Genomic DNA, 7,500 nt, shown 5'->3' on the forward strand with positions numbered 1-7,500 from the left:
TTTCCCTCTCGAGTGGGAGCTGATTTCACTCCCATGAACCGTATATCACTTGAGCTGAAGGGAGAAGAGGTGTCCTTACTCCTCACGGCAGATCATTCTCCTTCCCTATTCTAAAAACCTGTATTGAATCTCATATTATCTTCCTATCACTGCTCGCCACAGTCATGTAGAGACTTCCAGGTCATTTGTCATCATTTCTTGAAAACTCAGCTCCTGGATCTTCTCATGTACTGCTCCTGATTTAATCCTTGGTGATTGCAAAGTCCACAATGTCCAATCATATGAACCCTCAGTTCTCTGACTTCCTCTCATCCAATGCACTTGCTCTCTACCCACCTCCAACCACTCACTCTCTAGGTCTTTTCAGCGCCAATAATTTTTACTCCCCTCCCCCCCTGCCCCGCATAATTTCACATCTGAGATCCCATTCTCAAACCATGGCTTCCATCATTCTAATTTACTCTTTCTAGAACTTTCATTCCAACATTAACTTCACTAGACCCTAAAATCCAAGACTGTCACCTTTTCCCCATTGTCCTTCCTCTCATGTCCATACTCCTCTGCTGACTCAGCTTAGGCACTGTGTCCTTCATCATAAGCCCTTCCTTGCAAATATCCTCTGCGCCCTCACTCCCTCTTGCTTCACTGACTTAGTCTGGCAAAATCCCAAGCTTCTTCAATCCAACTTCCTACCTACACTGCCTTTATACCCAGCAGCAGACTAGCTGAAGAATGACACACAACAATCCTAATGGTCTCATGTTAAATTCATGATCAATAACATTATGTGGGTTGGTAGTGTTTCCCGGCAATCACACTATCAATACATTTCCCTAGCCCATTCATTCTCCAACACACGTTCCTCATCCATTCTCTCTCAACTTTGCTTCCTTATTAACTAAGAAAACTGTAGCCATCAGAAGAGAACTTTGTTGCCTCCTTCACATGCACCTCCAACTATATGCACCATATACTCTGCTCTCATGGCAATTATTATGGATGCGCTGACCGTGCCCTTATTTAAGGTCACCCTCCACTTTGGTGTTAGGTGCTCCCCTTTTTCCTGCAAGCATCAATTTTTCAGTCTGAACTAGATCATTCCCATCAGAATGAACATACCACAATTTCTTGTAAACAATAACAACAACAAAATAAAAACCCTTCAGCTCTTATTTATCTGCTCCCATTTAAAGCAAGACTCCCTGAAGCAAGTACCTCCACTTGCTATCTCCCAATCGGACTTTCCATTAGGTGCGCACCTCCACATCTATAAGGAAGCTGCTCTTGTCACTATCACCAGGGACATTGCTCAATCCCGTTTCTTGGGTCTTGTCTTACCTGAATTTCAGAAAAACTGAACACGGTTTCTCCTCGAAACCTTTTCTTCCCTTGGCTTCCACTCAGCGCATTCTCCTGGTACTCTTCCCATCTCACTGGCTACTGCTCCTCAGTTTTCCTTTGCTGGGTCCTCTGGCTTCATTTGCTACATTCTCCCCCTCCTTCATTTTGCCCAGGCACTCTGGGTTGCCCTGCTGTTCACGAAACATGACAATGTGTTTGCCTCTACCCTGGACATTCCTGCCTAAGACAGCCTCATGGTTAGCCCCTTCATCCCTTTTAGACTTTCTCAAGTGCCCCCTTCTCAGTATGGTCTTCCCTCACTACCTTTTTTTTTTTTTTTTTTGCGGTACGCGGGCCTCTCCCTGTTGTGGCCTCTCCCGTTGCGGAGCGCAGGCTCAGCGGCCATGGCTCACGGGCCCGGCCGCTCCGTGGCACGTGGGATCCTCCCGGACCGGGGCACGAACCCGTGTCCCCTGCATCGGCAGGCGGACTCTCAACCACTGCGCCACCAGGGAAGCCCCCTCACTACCTTATTTTAAATTTCAAACCTCCCTCTGTGTTTTATTTTTCTCTCCGACTTATTTTGGCCCTTAATGCTTTTACGCATTTAACAAAGTATATATTTTGTGCGTTTGTTTCTCACCTTCTTCCCCTGTTGGAATATAAGATCCTAAGGGAATAAGTTCACTGCTGAATTTGCTGCCTAGGACAATACCTCTCACACACACAATAGGCACATTTATTGAGTAAATAAAATAGACTACTATTTTAACTTTTTACTATATTTTTATGTTCTATATGGAAATTGCTTTCTATCTTCCATGACTCTGAAATAATTATATTTATACATTAGTGTGCTGGACTTCCCTGGTATTTTAATGTTATAGAATTGCACACCCGTAATTAAAGCTAATTTTTACAATGTTACTTGGCTCTAGGGTGTATTTCTATGCTATGAAAATTATTTACCATTACCTTTTTATTGCTTTATTCTTCACGTTGGGTTAGAATAAGCACTACTATGCTGGCATCAGACAACAGCTCTCATATTTATATTGACCAATTCTTTTTGTAACCCTTTTCTCCTTTCCTCTATGTTTTAAGCTTTGCAGGAGGTAAGAGAGGATGATAAAAGTGTGTTTGTGAAATATTTTACTTCTGATAGAACAGACCTAGATGAGGCAAATGGATTTAAATGCTGTGCAATAGTTGACATTTCTGAACCCTGCTTTGACTGTCTGTGAAGCATGTAATGAAATTAAGAAGAGCATAAAGATAGGATTTGGGTGGGTTTCCTTGTTTTCAGGATCAATTATTTCGACCTAAGTCCATTAGCCAGACTGCCCAGTATTAAGGAGCATTCTTCACTAATTTTAAGCCAAATACAATAATTTCTGGGGTTAGGTGAGGATACAGGGGAAAGAAAAGGGGGTTATAAGGAAGCCAACTTCTAGAGAGAAACACAAAATACAACCCTCTCCGAAACAGACCTGAAAGCATGAAATCTATTATTTGTAGTGGCAGTGCTTTCCTTACAATTGTTGTCTTTTTTTGCACCAACCTCTAACCTGCCATTTCTGAAACATTCCTAAGAAGACTTGAAAGAAGCTGTTAAAAGCATATCTGCCCAGAAGCCCTGGAAAAACTATAGCTGCAAAGTGTCTTTACTGTTTATGTAAGAGCAATCAAAGGTATCAACAAGCAAGACAGCTGAAGCTGTTCTCTCAGGGAAAAAAAGCAAAATTTATCCAAACGGAATATTTCTATGAAATGGGTTACAGGGAATTCTGCAGCCAAGTATGCATCCCCCATATGCTTGTGTATTCCTCCCTATAAACATGAATATTCATAAATACAATCCCAGTAGAAGGGAACAACCTAAGCAAATTACTGAACATTAGGAACAGCAGAAAAACCTTTAATGCAATTCAAGTATTCACACAGACCTGGACAATTTGCATCAAATAACTGGGCAAAAAGATTACAACTACATTGCCTCTACTTGTTATAATCTGTGACTGAGTTGTTTGATCTGTATTAGTTACCACGTTAAAGGTCAAAAGTTTTTACCTGACCATTCTTTAATGCTACCCTTGCTATAAAATCTAGAGTATTTCCCCTTAAACTGAGGGCACAGAACAGAGAATCGTTTGAAGCATGCACTGTTTTAGAGAAGTGTTCTCAGAGGTTATTTATTGAGGCGGCCATTCTACTCCTTAAGGACCTGACACTTAAATATTTTATTTCTTTAGTGGGATTTTTTTTTTTTTTGATGTTTACTTCTTAATTTTGTCAGTGTTCCTGATGCCAACAAACACTTCATTTTCTAATTCAATGTGAGCTGGGAAACCAACTAACCGGTCTGTATAGGTTGTATCTAAATTAAGAGTTCATAAGTTCTCAGTGAAGATCTGACAGACTCTTACAATGATAAAGTATTAGACTAAAATACAACACATTTGTTGTACCTAACTAAAGTTTTGCTTGTTTAAAGCAAAATCTATATTTGCATATACTGAAATGTATACCAATATTTAAATTTAGGTGCCTTTTGTTTGTTTTCTCATTTTTCTAGGTCGTTGGCTGTGTTCTGGAACACAGCAAAAATATACAGAAGATATATGTCTACATTAAATATTATTGTAATATTTGCTCACAAGATAGGACCCTCTACAACAAAAGATTAGCATTTAAAAGTTATGTGGAGGGGGGTGCTTTCTGACTCCCTGTGGAGGAAGCCCTGTGGTCCCCATCTGGTTTATCCTACACAAGCTGCTTCTATGCCAGGCCACCCAAGTTTGACCCTAACAAGATCAAAGTCATACACTTGAGGTGTTTCAGTGGGGAAACAGTGTCTCAGGCACCCTGGCTCCCACAGCCATTTGCCTGGATCTGTCTCCAAAAGAGATTGGTGATGACATGGCCAAGACAACTGGTGACTTGAAAAGTCAGGATTACAGTGAAACTGACCATTCAGAACAGGCAGGCCCAGATTGAGGTGGTACCTTCTGCCTCTCTCTGAACATCAAAACCCTCAAGAACTACCCAGAAATGGAAAGAAGCAGAAAAACTATAAGCACAATGGAAATAGCACTTTTGATGAGATTGCCAATATTGCCTGACAGATACAGCACCAACCTTTGGCCAGAGAACTCTCTGGAATCATTAAAGAGATCCTGGAGGCTGCCTAGTTTGTGGGCTACAATGCTGATGGCTGCCACCCATATGACATCACCAATGACATTGGCAGTGGGACAGCAGAACACCCAGATAATTAAGAACTACAGAGGAAAATATTTTGATAAAGGATTATCTGACAACCAAAAAAGAAAAAAAAATACGGAAGTCACATCATCTTTTCATGAAATATAAAGATAATTTGATAGGGAATCTTCTCAGATTTATGCACAGTATGGTGATGCACACAAATCACCTGTCTATCAAGTCTGAGGTTGTGAACTGAAATTGTGAAGGCCACAGACAAACTTCAACAGGTCCATGAGCACCTTAACATTATACGCAATTTCACACGTGTATATGCACACATTTTATCTGAATGAATTAAAAATTTTGTTAGAAAAAACTTTGAAATACTTAATGACCAAATGCAGACTATTAATAAGCTGATGAAATAATAGTGATTATATTAGTTTATTGTTCAATGTGAAGAGTGATTGATATTTTATCTGGTGTTAATTAAAATAGAGATATTGCTTATAGAACAAACGTCTGTAAAGACTTGCATTGTATTAGTAGAAGAAATAGTCCTTGTGTACAGAAGCAGAATTCAAATATTTAGGTAGTAAAGAAGTTATCTAATAAATTACAATATTCTTGTGTAATATGATGCTTCCATGTAGAGCCAGTCATTGGTAAACCCAATAAATAATCCAAGCATCAATAAATCCTCAAGTGTTTATTAATTTCTTACTCTGCTTCTAGGGGGTCTGTGCAGTGGTGATAATATGACTCATGGGTTTGTCTGAACAATTATCAATATGCTTGGCGTTTTATTCCGCAGTGTGGAAGAAATGAAAGAAATTAATAAATGTCAACTGCTTGTCCTGTGTGCTAACTATTGAAAAAAATCTTTATTTTTATCTGCTTACTTTTCAGAGGATGCCAAACTGGTTCCTTATGAATGTGATATCCACTGGGGCTAGTGTTAATACAGTAAATTAAACTATCTTGAAGCACACCGGAGGCTCAAGGTCAAAGCCAATTCAGACTGAGATGAATATTAACTTGGCAAATGTTTCCAAATGTCTGAACTTCTGTAAACTAGAAGTTTACAGATGTATCTTTTATTTGAGTTCATGTTCCTTCTATGTTCTCTACACTTAGGGGTTCCAATTTTAGCCTATAAGTATATTGGCATCTGCAATGTGATTTTATTTCTACTTTAGTTCATTAAAATTTTAACCATCATGGCATATTAAAATTTCACTAGGTTAGAGAAAAAATATTAATGCTTTAACATAGGTAGATGTTCATACATTAATACTTAAAGTATCTCTTAATAAAAAAGTAAACTAAAGTGACATATCATCTTTAACTTGTTATCAATAACATTACTTTTGTCCGCAAGTTGGGATAATCACCTTTCTAGATGTTTACAGAGATATTACAGTTTTGAAAAGGAGATAAAGGAGGTATTAACTTACTTTCCTTGAAGGTCCTCATGAGAAGGGTTAACATGGCTTGCTCTGTGTTACTGGTCTACTTACTGGACAGATACATCCAAGGAAGTACAATGTGGAGTCATATAATATATAAAACAGCAAAAATGTTTGCTTCCTTCCTGCCAACACAGCTTAAAACTCACATTTCCACCCATAATGAAGTTGGAATGGCTTAAAAATGACTCAAATTGTATGTTTAAGATGAAATGATCACTGAATTTTTGATGGTATTTCTTTACATTTTATTTTTAGGATTTTAAACCACTTTACTGAGGTATGATTGACATACAAAAAAACTACATATTTAATGTATACAACTTGATGAATTTGAAGATAAAGATACATCTTACATATTATTCTGAAACCTTGACCATGTCTATTTTCAAAACCACTTTCTACAATATTGTCTGTTAATTAAAAATCTTTAAAAAAAAAAAAACCCGGTATCTGATGTACACATGGAGTCTCATAATCTGTCCTAAATAGAGGCTTTAAAATTGTTTTATATTGGGAAGGAAGCTACTCTTAAAATAAAATGGTAAAAACTGAGTTGTTTTTGTAAATAGAGCAAATCAGGTTAATTTTTTTAATTAAAAAAATGAAAAAGACAAAGCAAAGAACTTCACCAATTTTAAACTTTGTAACAGTGTATCCAATATTTTTTTCCTCTGTAGTGGATTAGCTGTCCACAAGCAACAGTTATCATTTCTTTCTTAAAGGGCGCATATTCATGTTTTTATCGAAAACTGCTAGCAAATCACAAATTCTCTATTCATTTTTTTCAGTCAGCAACAAATCCTGAAAGGATATTTTCCAAATATATAAATTTGTAAGCCTCACGCTAAGGGGACATGCTGTTATATTTACTGAATATGTAACAAAATATTCACAGAAATCCTAAAAGAGAACTATAAAAGAGGCCCCTTGCAGACCTCATCTGGAGTGAGAGTAGAATGATTTCCAAAACTGAAATAGGAGCAGGGTTAACATGTGTTGCCGGCTGAGTAGTGTGGCTGAATGAAACTCTTAAGCCATGGTATTTTGCAAGTTCAAAGACACTGATGAAACTGTTAAGAAACAACCTCTTGTAACTTTTAAAATCTCTGACTTATCAAACATTGAGAATCACAGGATAGGAGCCAAATGAGCCATCCTGGATACATCTGCCCTCAGGTCAGTGCAGAGTGTAAAGTCTACGCAGTTAGGGATTGTAGTTTTAGTAAAGCCTGCAAAATGGAGGAATTGCCCATAGCCTGTGTACTCACTGTCATCTGAATATTTCTCTGCAGACAGCATTGCAATACGCTTTTTCTACAACTCAACTTGCTCTAAGAGAAACATAACACATTTGGCATTTCTTTGAATATTTTGGAATTTCCTGGTAATGTAAACATTTAGAAAAAATGTTCATATATAGTATTCTTTGCTTATAAACAGACACATAAAACTACTCGTAAATATGGCTTCATTTTACAGT

General features: G+C 37.8%; 1 protein-coding gene and 1 pseudogene across 2 annotated transcripts in view; one reads left to right on the forward strand and one right to left on the reverse strand.

Annotated features, from left to right (window-relative positions):
* The window catches only part of LOC103075944 (60S ribosomal protein L12 pseudogene), a 33,436-nt pseudogene extending 28,817 nt beyond the window's left edge, over positions 1–4,619 (forward strand).
* The window catches only part of ZFPM2 (zinc finger protein, FOG family member 2), a 474,885-nt gene that overhangs the window by 57,099 nt on the left and 410,286 nt on the right, over positions 1–7,500 (reverse strand). The window lies entirely within an intron of this gene.

This window comes from Lipotes vexillifer, unplaced genomic scaffold (assembly GCF_000442215.2).
Source record: "Lipotes vexillifer unplaced genomic scaffold, Lipotes_vexillifer_v1.1 scaffold327, whole genome shotgun sequence".
NCBI lineage: Eukaryota > Metazoa > Chordata > Mammalia > Artiodactyla > Lipotidae > Lipotes > Lipotes vexillifer.